Here is a 13,404-nt window from a genome sequence, read left to right as displayed (position 1 = left end):
ATGAGGTGTCGGATTCCGTGGTCCTTCGTGATGCCGACGGGGAGATAGTGAGGGGCGAGGACGGACAGGTAGCAAGGGAATTCTGCACGAGATTCCCGTTTTTCTGGTGGAAAGGTCACTTCTCGTCTCCCCCGAAACATTACATTTGGGAAGATGGGGATCTGGACGAGCAGGACACAGAGTCATATTCGGTCCTCTGCAAATACGTAGACAGCTTTACTATGTCCCAGTGGGTGACGAAGAATGGGAATCCCGTGTTGGACGAGAATGGTGTGCCGGTTGTGGAGCAGCGGCCTATTAACACTAAGGCTTTGTTGTCTTGCCGGACTCCTGAGGAGACTCGGGCGTTGTTAGGTCGTGTCCCTTCGCCCTGCTTTTCCTCTTCTGTCCAGTGTTTTTGCTAACTTGTTTTATTTTTTTCTTTGCAGATGCCATGCCGGAGAAGGAGGACACGGTCCTGAAGATGGCTCTGGACGCAAAGAGGAATCAGAAGAAGAAGAATCGGGGAACCGGTACTGCAGAGAACTCGGCCTCGGCAGGCTCTCTTCGGGTGAACTTGGACGAGAGGGCTTCCAAGAGATCTCGTCCTACCGAGGGGGGACGCCATGAGCCGTCGAGCCTAGGTCCCGAGCGTGCCTTTGTATTGCCTCCTTGCTACAAGGATGGAGGTTATTTTGAGAAGTTCCCCCTGGTTACCTCTCCGGATGAAGCTCGTCGGATCGGTGAGATGGACCCTCCGTCCCTTCAGAAACAGCTGGCGTGCGACAGTGCCGCCGTGATGAGGGTTTTGGGGATGGCCCAAATGTTAGCTAATGGTGGCTCGGGCTCGACCGAGGCCCTGAAGGAGGCGGAGGCGGCAAAGAAGGCTGCCGAGGACAGGGTGAAGACCATGGAGACTGATCGCAAGGAGTTGAAGAAAAAGATCGATGCGGTTCTGAAGTAGAAGGACGGGGAGATTGCGGCGGAGAAGAAAAAGCTTGCCGACCTTCAGCTTGAGTGGGCTCCCTCGGCTGACGAGTCGCCGGACGTGGCTGCTCTGCAGTCTAGGGCGGAGTTCGTGGAGAGGATAGATAGCCTGAAAATAAGCCTCGCTGACATGGCCGAAGTCGGCTTCGACCGTGCAGTTCGTCAGCTGAAACTTCTGAACCCTGGCCTGAAGGAGGATAATATTGGGCTTTCTTCGAAGATTGTGGACGGCGTGTTAGTGCCCGAGTCTCCTGGGAGTGAAGAGTAGATAGTGTGTCCTTGGGCCTGCGTGCCTGTCTTCTTCGGCCTGCGTGCCATTTTATATTTTGTTGGGTAATGCCCGGATTACTTTGGGGGCCTGCGCGCCCGGCATTTTGATTGTAACCTTTGGACATCGTCGACCAATTTGGTCGGCAATTTTAATGTTTTATAATCTTGCTTGCTTATATCTGTTTATCTGCACCTTCAAAGTGTTATCATTGTATGCTCGTATCTTGATAACTTTTCTGTTGTGCTCGTAAGACGAGGTATTTCCTCCATACTTAGAATATTTTTCGATTTTATGGACTACGCCGGGGACGTACTCCGTTATTTTGTTTTTGGTAACTGATGGCTTATGCTCGGATACGCCGGAGAGTTACCTCTATACTTGTGATATTATTGGTTTTTATGGACTATGCTCGGCCTAGATTGATTGCCCGGGCGTGTTGAGTACGGTCCGGGTGCGCAGAGCGGGTGTGCGCTGGTAGCGAGTACGAGACCGTGATTGGGGCCAAGTTCTCGCGGCGTGAACGATCCCATCGCGAGCTGGGGTTCTGCCGTGCAGGTACTTCCACGGAGGGTCTAGGTGTAGAGTCTTCCGTGTGGTCGGTCCTCCCGTTTTGCGGGGAAATTCGACCGTTGTTGTCGTGGAGTCCTCGCGTTCGTACCGATGACGCGGGTCCCTGCCCGGCTAGCACCCGTGTCGGATACGGGTGTCCGGGGGTGTTAGGTTAGGTCTAACTGTAATAACGTCTGAGTTTTTCAGCGTTCCAAGGCCAGCAAGTTTTACTCCGAGGAGATCCTCGAGGTAGTAGGCGCCGTTCTCGGTTTTATCGTAAACTCGGTACGGGCCTTCCCAGTTTGGGGCTAGTTTACCCTCGCGCGAATCCTTCATATTTCTGCGGAGTACTAGGGCGCCGACTTCGAATTCGCGCTTGATAACTTTGGTGTTGTAGCGGAGAGCTATCTGTTGTTTTAATTTTGCTTCTCGAAGGGAAGATCCTGTGCGGATCTCCTCGACCATGTCGACCTCTTCCCTCATGGCTTCGTCGTTGAGCTCCTCTTCGAGGGGTGATTCGGTGCGCCGAGAAGGTTCTCGGATTTCCACGGGGATCACGGCTTCGGTGCCGTAGGTTAGCCTAAAGGGCGTTTCGCCCGTGCTCGAGTGGGGGGTTGTCCTATATGCCCAAAGTACACTATGTAGTTCTTCGACCCAAGCTTTTTTGGCTTCGCCGAGTCTTCTCTTTAGTCCTCGGAGGATGACTCGGTTGGCTGCCTCGGCTTGCCCGTTCGTTTTAGGATGCTCGACTGAGGTGAAGTGCTGCTTCGTGCCGAGCTTGGCCACAAACTCTTGGAACTTTTTGTCGGTGAACTGGGTGCCATTGTCGGTGACTATGGCCTGAGGTACCCCGAACCGGGCCAGTATGTTTCGCTTGTAGAAACGGAGCACGTTTTGAGACGTGATCTTGGCGAGCGCCTCGGCTTCTATCCATTTCGTGAAGTAGTCGACGGCGACTACGAGATATTTATTTTGGTATGAGCTGACCGGGAATGGTCCGAGGAGGTCCATTCCCCAGGTGGAGAAAGGCCAAGGTGATGATAGAGATTTTAGTTCGTTGGGGGGAGCCAAGTGCATGTCGGTGTGACGCTGGCATTTGTCGCATTTACGGACATGTTCTTTGGCGTCTTGTTGCATGGTTGGCCAATAGTAGCCGGCCCTGAGGGCTTTCCTCGCTAGTGATCGGCCGCCGAGATGCTGGCCATTGATCCCCTCGTGGAGCTCTTGGAGTATCTCAAATGCTTGCGATGTGTCGACACATTTAAGGAGAGGGATGGAGAAGCCTCGTCGGTATAGTTTGTTCTCGATGACCGTGTATGAGCAGGCTCGTCTCTTGATAGTTGAAGCTTCCTTCGCGTCGGCGGGTAGTTCGTCCTTGGTGAGGAAGTTATATACCGGGGTCATCCAGCAATGGTCGTCCCCGATAGCGAACACTTGCAGAGCTTGCACATTTTTGCTGATGCTCGGTCTTGGTAGGATTTCTTGAATTACCGACTTGTTTCCGCCTTTCTTCCTCGTACTCGCAAGTTTGGATAATATGTCGGCGCGTGAGTTATGCTCCCGGGGAATGTGCTCGACGTCTGCCTTTGATACTTTTTTCATTTTTTCTCTGACGAGGGTGAGATACTCGGCCAGTGTGTCGTTTTTTGCTTGGTAATCGCCGCTGACTTGGGAAGCAACGAGCTGGGAGTCGGTGTAAATCATGACCTCTCGAACTCCTACATCCTCGGCAAGACGTAAGCCTGCTAGGAGAGCTTCGTACTCGGCCTGGTTGTTCGACGTGGTAAAAGATAAGATCAAGGATACTTCGATGATGAGCCCCTTGTCATTCTCTAGGATAATGCCGGCTCCACTTCCTGAGGTGCTCGAAGCGCCGTCCACGTAGATGGTCCATTTGTTTTCGGTGGGGGTCGGGCAGCTGGAAATAGAGGTCATCTCGGCCACGAAATCAGCGAGCGCTTGGGCTTTTAGGGCCTTCCTGCCCTCGTATTGTATGTCGAATTCGGACAGCTCGAGGGACCATCTTAGCATTCTCCCGGCCATGTCTGGTCGGCTGAGAAGTTGTTTGATGGGTTGGTCTGTCCGGACGACGATAGTATGGGTGAGGAAGTAATATCTCAGCCTCCTAGCAGCTGTTATTAGAGCCAGTGCGACCTTCTCTATTTGTTGATACCGCACCTCGGGTCCTTGTAGGGCTTTGCTCGTGAAGTATACCGGTTTCTGCCCGTCTTCAGCTTCTCGGATCAAGGCCGCGCTGGCTGCCTCGTTTGAGACGGCCAGGTAGAGATATAGGATCTCGTCGCTATCTGGTCGGGAGAGGACGGGCGGCCTGGAGAGAACTTGTTTGAGGTGGGACAGCGCTTGCTCGCATTCCTCGGACCATTCAAAGGTTGCTTCTTTCCGAAGTAACTTAAAGAATGGGAGGGCATGCTGGGCGGATCTCGCGACGAAGCGGGATAGTGCCGTGAGCATTCCGTTTAGTACTTGGATAGATTTTTTATTGACGGGGGTAGGGAGTTCTGAGAATGCTCGGCATTTATCGGGATTGGCTTCTATTCCTCACTCGGTCAGATAGAAACCGAGGAACTTGCCTGCCCGTACGCCGAAGGTGCATTTCTCAGGGTTGAAACGCATCTTGCAGGCTCGGGCTTGCTTGAACACTCGTTCAAGGTGCGTTGTGTGGTTGGCGTCTTCCCGAGATTTGACGATCATGTCGTCCATATAAACCTCGAGGGTGTCGCCGATCTCTCCCCGGAAAACTTTGTTCATCATCCGCTGGTACGTAGCTCCGGCATTCTTGAGTCCGAACGGCATTACATTATAGTAATAGTTGCCCGACTCGGTCATGAAGGCCGTGCATTACATTTTGGTTGTAACCTGAATAAGCATCCATAAATGATAACAATTTATAGCCGGCCGAGTTGTCGACCAGTCTATCAATATTAGGTAAAGGATAAGCATCTTTGGGGCATGCCCGGTTAACATCGGTATAATCAACGCACATTCTCCATTTTCCATTAGATTTTTTGACAAGTACAACGTTTGAGAGCCAAGTTGAATACTTGGCCTCGGAAATAAAATTTGCCTCTAGGAGGTCTTTTACAGCTTTCTCGGCAGCCTCCGCTTTCTCGGGAGACTGCCGACGCCTATGTTGAACTACTGCCTTTACGGCTGGGTCGATGGAGAGGTGGTGGCAGGCGACCTCAGGGTCGAGTCCGGGCATTTCCGCTGCACTCTAGGCGAACAAGTCGGCGTTGGCTTGAAGACATGCCACGAGCTGCTTCCTCGGAAGATCTGGGATGTCCTTGCCGATCTTTACCGCTTTGTCGGGGTTGTCGCCCAGCGGGATGAGGTCGAAGTCTCCGTCTGGGATGGGCCTGACGAGGTGAGTTGCATTCGGCCTTCTTTCTTCGGCATTCTTCAGCTCTTCGTCAGTAAACCGAGCGTCTAAGTCGATGGAGCTGACGTTCGGTGGATGTTGATCTTCCTGAGGGTGACTGTCTTCGACCCTCGGCTTTTTGTTTGGATCTGATGGAGGGGCAATCAGCTGCAACCCCTTCACGGAGGCGTCGAAAATCCTTCTGGCCGCTTCGATGTCTGCGTTGATGGTGACCACTCGTCCTCGCTTTGTGTAAAACTTCATTTTGAGGTGCACGGTGGAGGGGACGGCAGTGAGCTCGACCAGAGTAGGACGTCCGATGATACAGTTGTAGAGAGTCTTGCAGTCGATTACCAAGAATCTTGTCTTGACCTGCCTGGATGCCTCCTCTTCTCCGAAAGTGACGATCAGTTCGACGTATCCCCACGGTTTGGTGGTAGCACCGTTGAAGCCTTGGAGATCGGAACCCACATAGGGAGTGAGGTGCGAGTCGTCCAGCTGGAGTGTCCGGAACAGGTGAGAATACATGATGTCGACCGAGCTGCCTTCGTCGACCAGGACTCGTCGGACGTCGAAATTCGCCATTCTGGCTCGGACCAGTAAAGGAATTGTGGCGTTCGGGGCGCCGCCCGGCAGCTCTTCCAAGTAGAAAGTGATCGGGTCCGATTTCCCTCTAAACTTCCGCAGAGTTGGGGAGACATCCGAGTTGGCGCTGATCAGCTCATCGAATTTTCTCTTTACCGAGCTGATAGTGAGGGAGCCGGGGTCACCGCCGTTGGAGATGACCATTGCTGTTGGGAAATGCTCCCAGGTACTGAAGGCAGGCGTCACGCCGACTGAAGGGATGAAGTCCTCCGGTCGGGTTACGGACAGCGCGACTTGAAGCGGTCTGCTGTCTGGTGAGTTCCCCTCGTCAGAGTTCCGAGGGACGTCTCTTCGGGAGGGTTCTCCCTTCTTCGTGTACTTTGATAGGCGTCCCTCTTTGATCAGGGTCTCTATGGCATCTTTGAGATGTATGCATTCGTCGGTCAGATGCCCGTGACTCTTGTGGTATTTGCAGTATTTGGACTTGTCTGTCCCCGGTCTTGTAGGATTTGACTTCGGGGGCCTGATGTTGGAGTTCTTGAACTCGGTGTTCTGGCAGTCGGCCAGGATTTTCTCCCGCGAGGCGTTCAAAGGAGTGTAGTCGTTGAACCGTCCTGCCGGTCCTCGGCGCTCTTTGGCATCTCGGGACCTGTCGTCCCTCCTTTTGTCCTGTCCTCGGCGTGATCCTGGATCCTCGAGGTTTGAGCTGCGAGCAACATCACTGCCCCTCGAGGCTTTGATCGCGGCTGCCTCGCCTTCTTCAAAGTCGATGAATGCCTTTGCTTTGCGGAGGAGGGCATTCATCGAGTGCACCTTCTCAATCTTAATGGCCTTCTTGAAGTCACTACCGGGGAGTAGTCCTCGCTCCAAGAGGTATCTCTTCATGTAGTCGGCCGTCTGCACTTGAACGGCCTCCTTGTTGAACCTTTCGAGGTAATCCCGAAGAGGTTCGTTGGGCCCTTGTATCACGGCCTCGAGATTGGCTTCCGATTTTGGTTGTCGTCGGGAGGCTGTGAAGTGGCTCAAGAAGAGTTCTTTGAGCTCGGTCCAGGAATGGATGGAGTTCGGAGGTAGGTTCCTGTACCAATTCATCGCTCCCTTCCTGAGGGTGGTCGGGAAGATGCGGCACTTGATCGAGCCTCTGACGACGTGATAGTCCATGACCGTTTCGATGCTCCGAATATGGTCGTCGGGGTCAGTGGTCCCGTCGTATTGGTCCAATACTGGCGGTTTTTCCCTCCCTCGAGGGAGGTGTGCTCTCCGGATACTGCCGGAAAAAGGGCTGCGGAAGTCCTCTTCGTCGCTTGGTCCCGGTGAAGTGTAGTGCCTGTTTCGCCGGGGTTTTCCTTGGTTATCGTCCGGACTGGGACGGTTGTCCCGAGGGGGACGTTCGCCAGGTTTCGATGCAGCTTTGGAAGGGCCCCGATGATCCTGTTCGGGGGAGGGGCTTCTCGCTTCAGTGGCTTCTGGCCTCTGGTTCTTCTTGCTCTTTCTTGGCGGAGAGCGGGAACGTGTCTTCCGGCGGCGATATCTTCTTGGTGGAGACCTTGAAGAGGATGGGGAACGCCGGCGGTACCTCCTCGGCGGTGAGCGCGAGGAGGAATAGGAGCGTGACCTGTAGTGCTTCCTCGGAGGGGAGCGACGTCGTCGCTGTCTTTCCAGCTCGTGAATTCGGTCGTCCTGAATTCGGAGGAGGCTGTTTGTCAATTGTATTTCTTTGAGCAGGCGGACGGTGATGGGGTCAGCGTCCTCGGGAATGTTGAGCGGCTCCTCTTCTTCTCCATGACGGGCTCTCCGCCTTTCGGAGGTGTGGGTGAATGAGGAAGCAGCCTGCCCGTCTCTGGGGTCGGTCTCATTCACATTCTGGGCATGTTCTGGCCCATTGTGTGTTCGGATCTGCTCGTCACCCCCATTTTGAACGTGTCCCTCGGGAGGAACGTGGTCAACATTCTGAACCCGTTGGAGGCCCTGCAGCTGCTGGATGTTATGGATCTGCTGCCTCCTAGGTGGTGAGGTCTCATGCCCGGGCCTCCTTTGCCCGGCGGGGGTATGCCGATTTCCTCCCTGCCGGCGACGATTTGCTGCCTCGCGGGTGGACTCCTCGATCAGTTGTTGCAGGAGGAAGGGATCAGCACTTGGGATGTTGTTGTTGTATTCAGCCATGACGATTGGAAAAGGATTAGCTTTGATCTTTGTTTTGTTAAAGACGGGGAAGCAAGGTTCCCACAGACGGCGCCACTGATCGTACCTGACCAGAAGAATCGTCGTAGGCTGCTCGGACTGGGTCTTCTAGGAAGGAGGAGGGGGGTGTACCTGCAAGGTACTCCGATGCCAAAGTAAGAAGACGAGCAAAGGAGTGCAAGTACTAGCTAAAGGTTAGAAAGAAGTGAATACCTGACCCTCTAGTTAAAGAGGGTATTTATAGCCCCCAGCGCTGGGCCATGATCTCGCTATTGGGTTGGATTCCCAAGCCCAACTAGGAGACTGCCAGGTTTCCTGAGCGGAAATATCGGAGGTGCGTGCATGCCCTCTATCCTGGTTAACCGCTCCGAAGTTCAAGGGAGACGCGGTTGTCATACCCCAAAATTTGCCCCATCTACTTCACTTACAAAGATTCAAAGACTAGGGATCCATTCAAACAACACCCCTAGTCAAGAGCCTCCTAAGGTTAGGGTTTGAAGTTCCCCTAAGAGGGATCAATGAGATAAGGCTCCTAATCAAGGATATATGGTTTATAGTGATCTAATCTAAATCCATGGCAAAAGTCAAGGCACTACTCCAAAGGTCACCTGCTCAAACAATCTCAAGATCTACAATCAACTGATTCAAATCCAAAGTCAAGGCATGATCCAAACTTCTAACCATTGGTCACACAACAAGTATGGGGATGTATATCCATCATTTGATCAAAGCTTGATCATGATTCCATTAATAGAAACTCAGAGATGAACAAATATAGAAAGGTTCAAATTAGGGTTTCTTAGGAGAAAGTCAACCCAACTTTGACTGGGCATAACTTTCACATGGAACATCAGAAATTCTCCACTCAAAGCCTATTTTGAAGGAAATTGGATTCTCTACAATTTTGTGTCTCACAAGCCAAGGCCAAAAATGCTTCATTTAAGAGATACAAGGCAAAAGATTACAGGTCATTTTCAGGCATCCTTCAGAAACAGTTTTTTCCCAAAGAGAATATGATCAAGATAAAAGCTTCAAATGAAAAATATGTTCCAAAGTGGCTTATAGAGGACCTCTTGAGGTTTCTAAAAAGTATTAGATCTCCCTCATAGCTTAAAAATTGAGTGAGATATGCTTGATCAAAGTTAGGTGATTTTGAGGGACCAAATGTAAAAAAAGAGGGTTCAAATTAAGGAATTTTGCAAATGGGCCTATGTTTTTGTGGTATAAACTTGATCCACAAGCCATTAGCTTGTCCAAAACAAAAGGGCACGAAATTTATCATATTAATTGATTTAATATATTTTTTATTTCATTTTTTATGATTTAATTAAGTATAAAATCAAATATTATGATAAAATATTCATAAAGGCCAATTTCAATCAGTATTAATGGCAAAATATATTGTTATTTTCGTGCATAATCAATATGGAAAGACCAAATGCAAATCATGACTAAAATAGAAAGATTTTTATTCAAGAAAAAATCAAATTTTCTCAACAATGGAAAGATTTGATTCAAAGGCCCTTTTGGCTCTTTTCTGACCTAAATTGCATCTCCTATAAGTACCTAGCACATGCCACATGACTAGGGGTGGGAAAATTCGTGAACAAACACTCTTGCAGGAACAAGAAAAAGTGAAAAAAAACTCAGAATCGGTTTGTGTGATTAGGGAGTTTCCAAAGGATTTTAAGCATTGAAACGTGTTCGTGGGACCATTCTGAGGCTATCTGGATCATCGCGCGCCATCAGCACCCCCAGAACAACCTCCTATAAGCCGAGGTAGGTCCTTTAAAACTTTGTTTCGATTGGCACGATTTATGCATCCATGTGTTGATTTGCTTATGTTTTATGGTTTGTGTGATGTTTGTGAATGTTCTCGTGTAATTAATTGGATTTCTGGGCATTACATACTGATCTGCCATTGTTGACCGTTTTGAGTTTCTAGGGTTCTAATTTGGGGCTTTTGATTAGGGTAAAAATTAGGTTAAATTAGGTGCATGGTTGGATTCGTAGGGTTGGGACGAAAGATTTAAAAAGGGTGCGAAAGATTTATACTCGTCCATGTGCTATTCGCTATTTCCATAGTAGGTTTGCTACGAATAAAATCGTAGCTAAAATGTAGCTAAAATATGCAGGTTTTTTGTGTCTTCTTGGGGAAGACGACGACGTGTCCTTGTGTTACTGGTTGGTTTAAATATGCGCGCGCGTTTCCACTTATTTACTTGATTATTATACATCTGTTAATGAAAGCGTTTTGTAAACGCGTGAGCATCATAGCTGGGTTGGTCAAGGGGCGTGTGTGGGAGCAAAGGGTCATAGGTTCGAGCCCTCACTCCCACGCTTATTTTTTTCTGAATTCTCAAGATCCTGATCCCCTGCGCACATGTCCATGGACCTCACCATATATCCTTAGATCTGAACCGTTTGATCTCCACCAAGCCAGATCCAGCAGCCCAGATTTAGCTCCTTATACCATATACCTTAAATACATCCACACTGAATAAAAACCTCAATAAAAACTTAATAAAAATTCAATTAATTTGTTTTTCTTGTAATATTAGTTGATAATTAATAATTTATATTAAAATTATTTTACTTATAGAATAAAAATATGACATTTATATAAAATATTTTTTAATTTGTTATTTGCGCCGATTAAATCGATTAATCGCTGTGGTTAACAATAAAAACAATTAAAGTACTTTTTTTATTAAAATAAAAATCCGATTAAATTCGATTAAATGGCTGCAACTATCTTATTGGTTGTGGTGATTAATCTTGCCTCATTGTTTAATTTAATTTGTTATTATTTGTAGTCGTGTTAATCGATTATGAGAGGTAACAATATAAAACGCCAATTAATAAATAATAAAATACAATAAGTTGTTATTAGCGATAATCGAATTAATCGATTTGAATTGGTAACAGTGCAAATCCTTAATCTCTTAGCTATGGTGATCAAACCTACTGATCATTACGGTTAATTGTGCCAAACCAGGGTTGTACGCCCAAACCCTAAAAAAATCATTCTAAAATCCATTCAAATTACAAGACCAAACAAACTGCGATAGGCTAACTAAAAAGCCTCTAAAAAACACATATCAAATCAAATTCCAACTCTAAATGGCGTACAACCCTTCCCGAACTACGTAGACTCTGATCCTCCCTAAGGAGGTACGTAGGCACTTGGCAACAAGGCGAGTCCCCCTCTTCAAAATTCTTAATCAGGTCCTTATAATTCTGTTTGCCATATTTCTTTATAAACCCTGCCATGCAACCCCAATCTTTGAACATTAGCCTTTAGGAAAGGGCTGAGGGTGCCTAACACCTTCCCTCAGCCTGATTATAATAACTTACCCTCAATCTCTTATCTGCGTAGGGTTTCCTATTCGCCCTTCAGAATAGGTGGCGACTCGAAAGCTGAATTTTTTAGGCAGGTTGCTACAGCTGGCGACTCTGCTGGGGACAACAGTTTTAGTGAATTATTATGCTCCTTAAGGCTTGAGAGGGTTTAGGGTTAGGTTTGTGATTTGGTTTGTGGCGCACTGTAGGGATGGCAATTTGCCACAATTAGGGTTTGGGGGGAGGTTCATCTTTTAATAAATGTATTATTTGTTTATTTGTTTTATGTTTTTTATCTGCCTGAAAATATCTGCTTTTATTTTTTTTTTATATATATTTGCTCTATTTTTATGTCGGTTAAACCTTAAATGTGGGAGTTAACTTTGAGACCAAAAGGGGACATGAATCGCCTTACGAATCTCACTGATAACTCCACTCGGAGTGGGTTAGGTATTTGGAAAGGTCCGAAACGAAGCTAGACTTTGTGGAGGGCTGGACTGGATACTTAGCTGATCTCTCCGGGAACCTACCCAAAAATTCGAACCTCATGGATAAAATGAGTTGTTCCAAAATCCGAAGAGACGAAAAGTCTCGGAGGCTACGAACGACCCCATGAGACCTTTTAGAACCCCCATATAAAGGTTGGCTCCCGAGAGCCCCCTACGTCGAACCTATGAACCTGGGTTTCTTGAATTTTCATGATAATTGTTTGTTTTTTGTTGTTTTGTTTTTCTATGTTTGCATTATTTTTATTATGTTTTGTTTGCCGTTGTGTGTTTGCATGCATCATCTAACCATTTGCATTTTTCATCATGTCTTATCCACAAATAAAAATAATAATACACATATATGTATATATATTTGGTAAAATGTATTTTGTTGGTAAATGTGTAGGAAGGATGAGTATGAAGAAGACAATCGTGCACTTTACTGTTTCTACTCCAGACATTAAGAAATTGAAGATCATCAAAGAAAAATTGCCATCCGGTGCTTTGGATAGGTTTGAGATTCGCTATGGTAATATCTTGGATTTGCTAAGGGTAAAAGTGCAAGAAGAAGCTATCACTGCTTTAGTACAATTCTATGATCCGCCTTTGAGATGCTTTACCTTCCAAGACTTTCAGTTAGCACCTACCATAGAAGAGATGGATGCTATGTTGGGTTTCTCAAAAATAAAAAAGGAATTCTATACTGGTGTGGGTAAAGAAGTTGACTTTTCAGATTTAGAGAAAGCTTTGGGAATGTCCGCTGCAGAACTAAAAGCTCATTATAAAACTGAAGGAGAAGTGCATGGGTTCAAAAGATCTTATTTAGAAAATCAAGCATTAATGTTTGCTCAAAAGAAACAATGGGACATTTGTGGACATGTGTTAGCTCTCTTGGTTTTTGGTGTTGTTTTATTGCCAAAGAATATTGACTATGTTGATCCTACCGCTATTCATGCTTTTACTTCTTTTAGGCTTTTTGACAAAGATCCAACTCCGACTATCCTCGCTAACATTTACTATGCTATTCATATGAGGTATGAAAGAAAGAGAGGAGTGCTAGTTTGTTGCGTTCATTTGCTTTATTCTTGGTTGACTTCCCATCTCTACAAAGCTAGTTGCTTTATCAAAGAATTAACTAGGAACGATTGGTCTCAAAAATTAAGGGCTCTTAAAGCGGACTCTATTCTGTGGTATGCAAGAAAATTAAATTCAGATAAGATCATTTACAAATGCGGAGAATTCAACAATGTGCCATTGATAGGAACTCTTGGTTGTATTAATTATAATCCTAATTTAGCACTACGTCAATTGGGTCATTCCATGGATAAAGAACCTTCCGAGCAACGTACAAAAGAATTGATTTTGCATGATAATGGGAAAGGTGAGCCAAGGACATGGAAGAAGGTAATTCAAGCTTGGAGTAGTGTTCATAGAAGAGATTTTGGGCCAAAGAATGCGATTGCAAAAGAACCTTACACCACATGGGTTCAAGAAAGAGTTAAGAAAGTATTGCTTCCTTTTGTTGTGGATCCCGCCTACAAGCCTGATTCTCCTGATCCTGTTCCTTTATCCATCGAAGAGATAGAAGGAATTAGGGCTGCCCTAGAGGCGTCCCGAAAGGAGAAAGAGAAATTAGAGCTTGA

This window comes from Vicia villosa, linkage group LG4 (genome assembly GCF_029867415.1).
Source record: "Vicia villosa cultivar HV-30 ecotype Madison, WI linkage group LG4, Vvil1.0, whole genome shotgun sequence".
NCBI classification, from domain to species: Eukaryota; Viridiplantae; Streptophyta; class Magnoliopsida; order Fabales; family Fabaceae; genus Vicia; species Vicia villosa.
Note: the sequence above shows the minus strand (reverse complement) of the source record.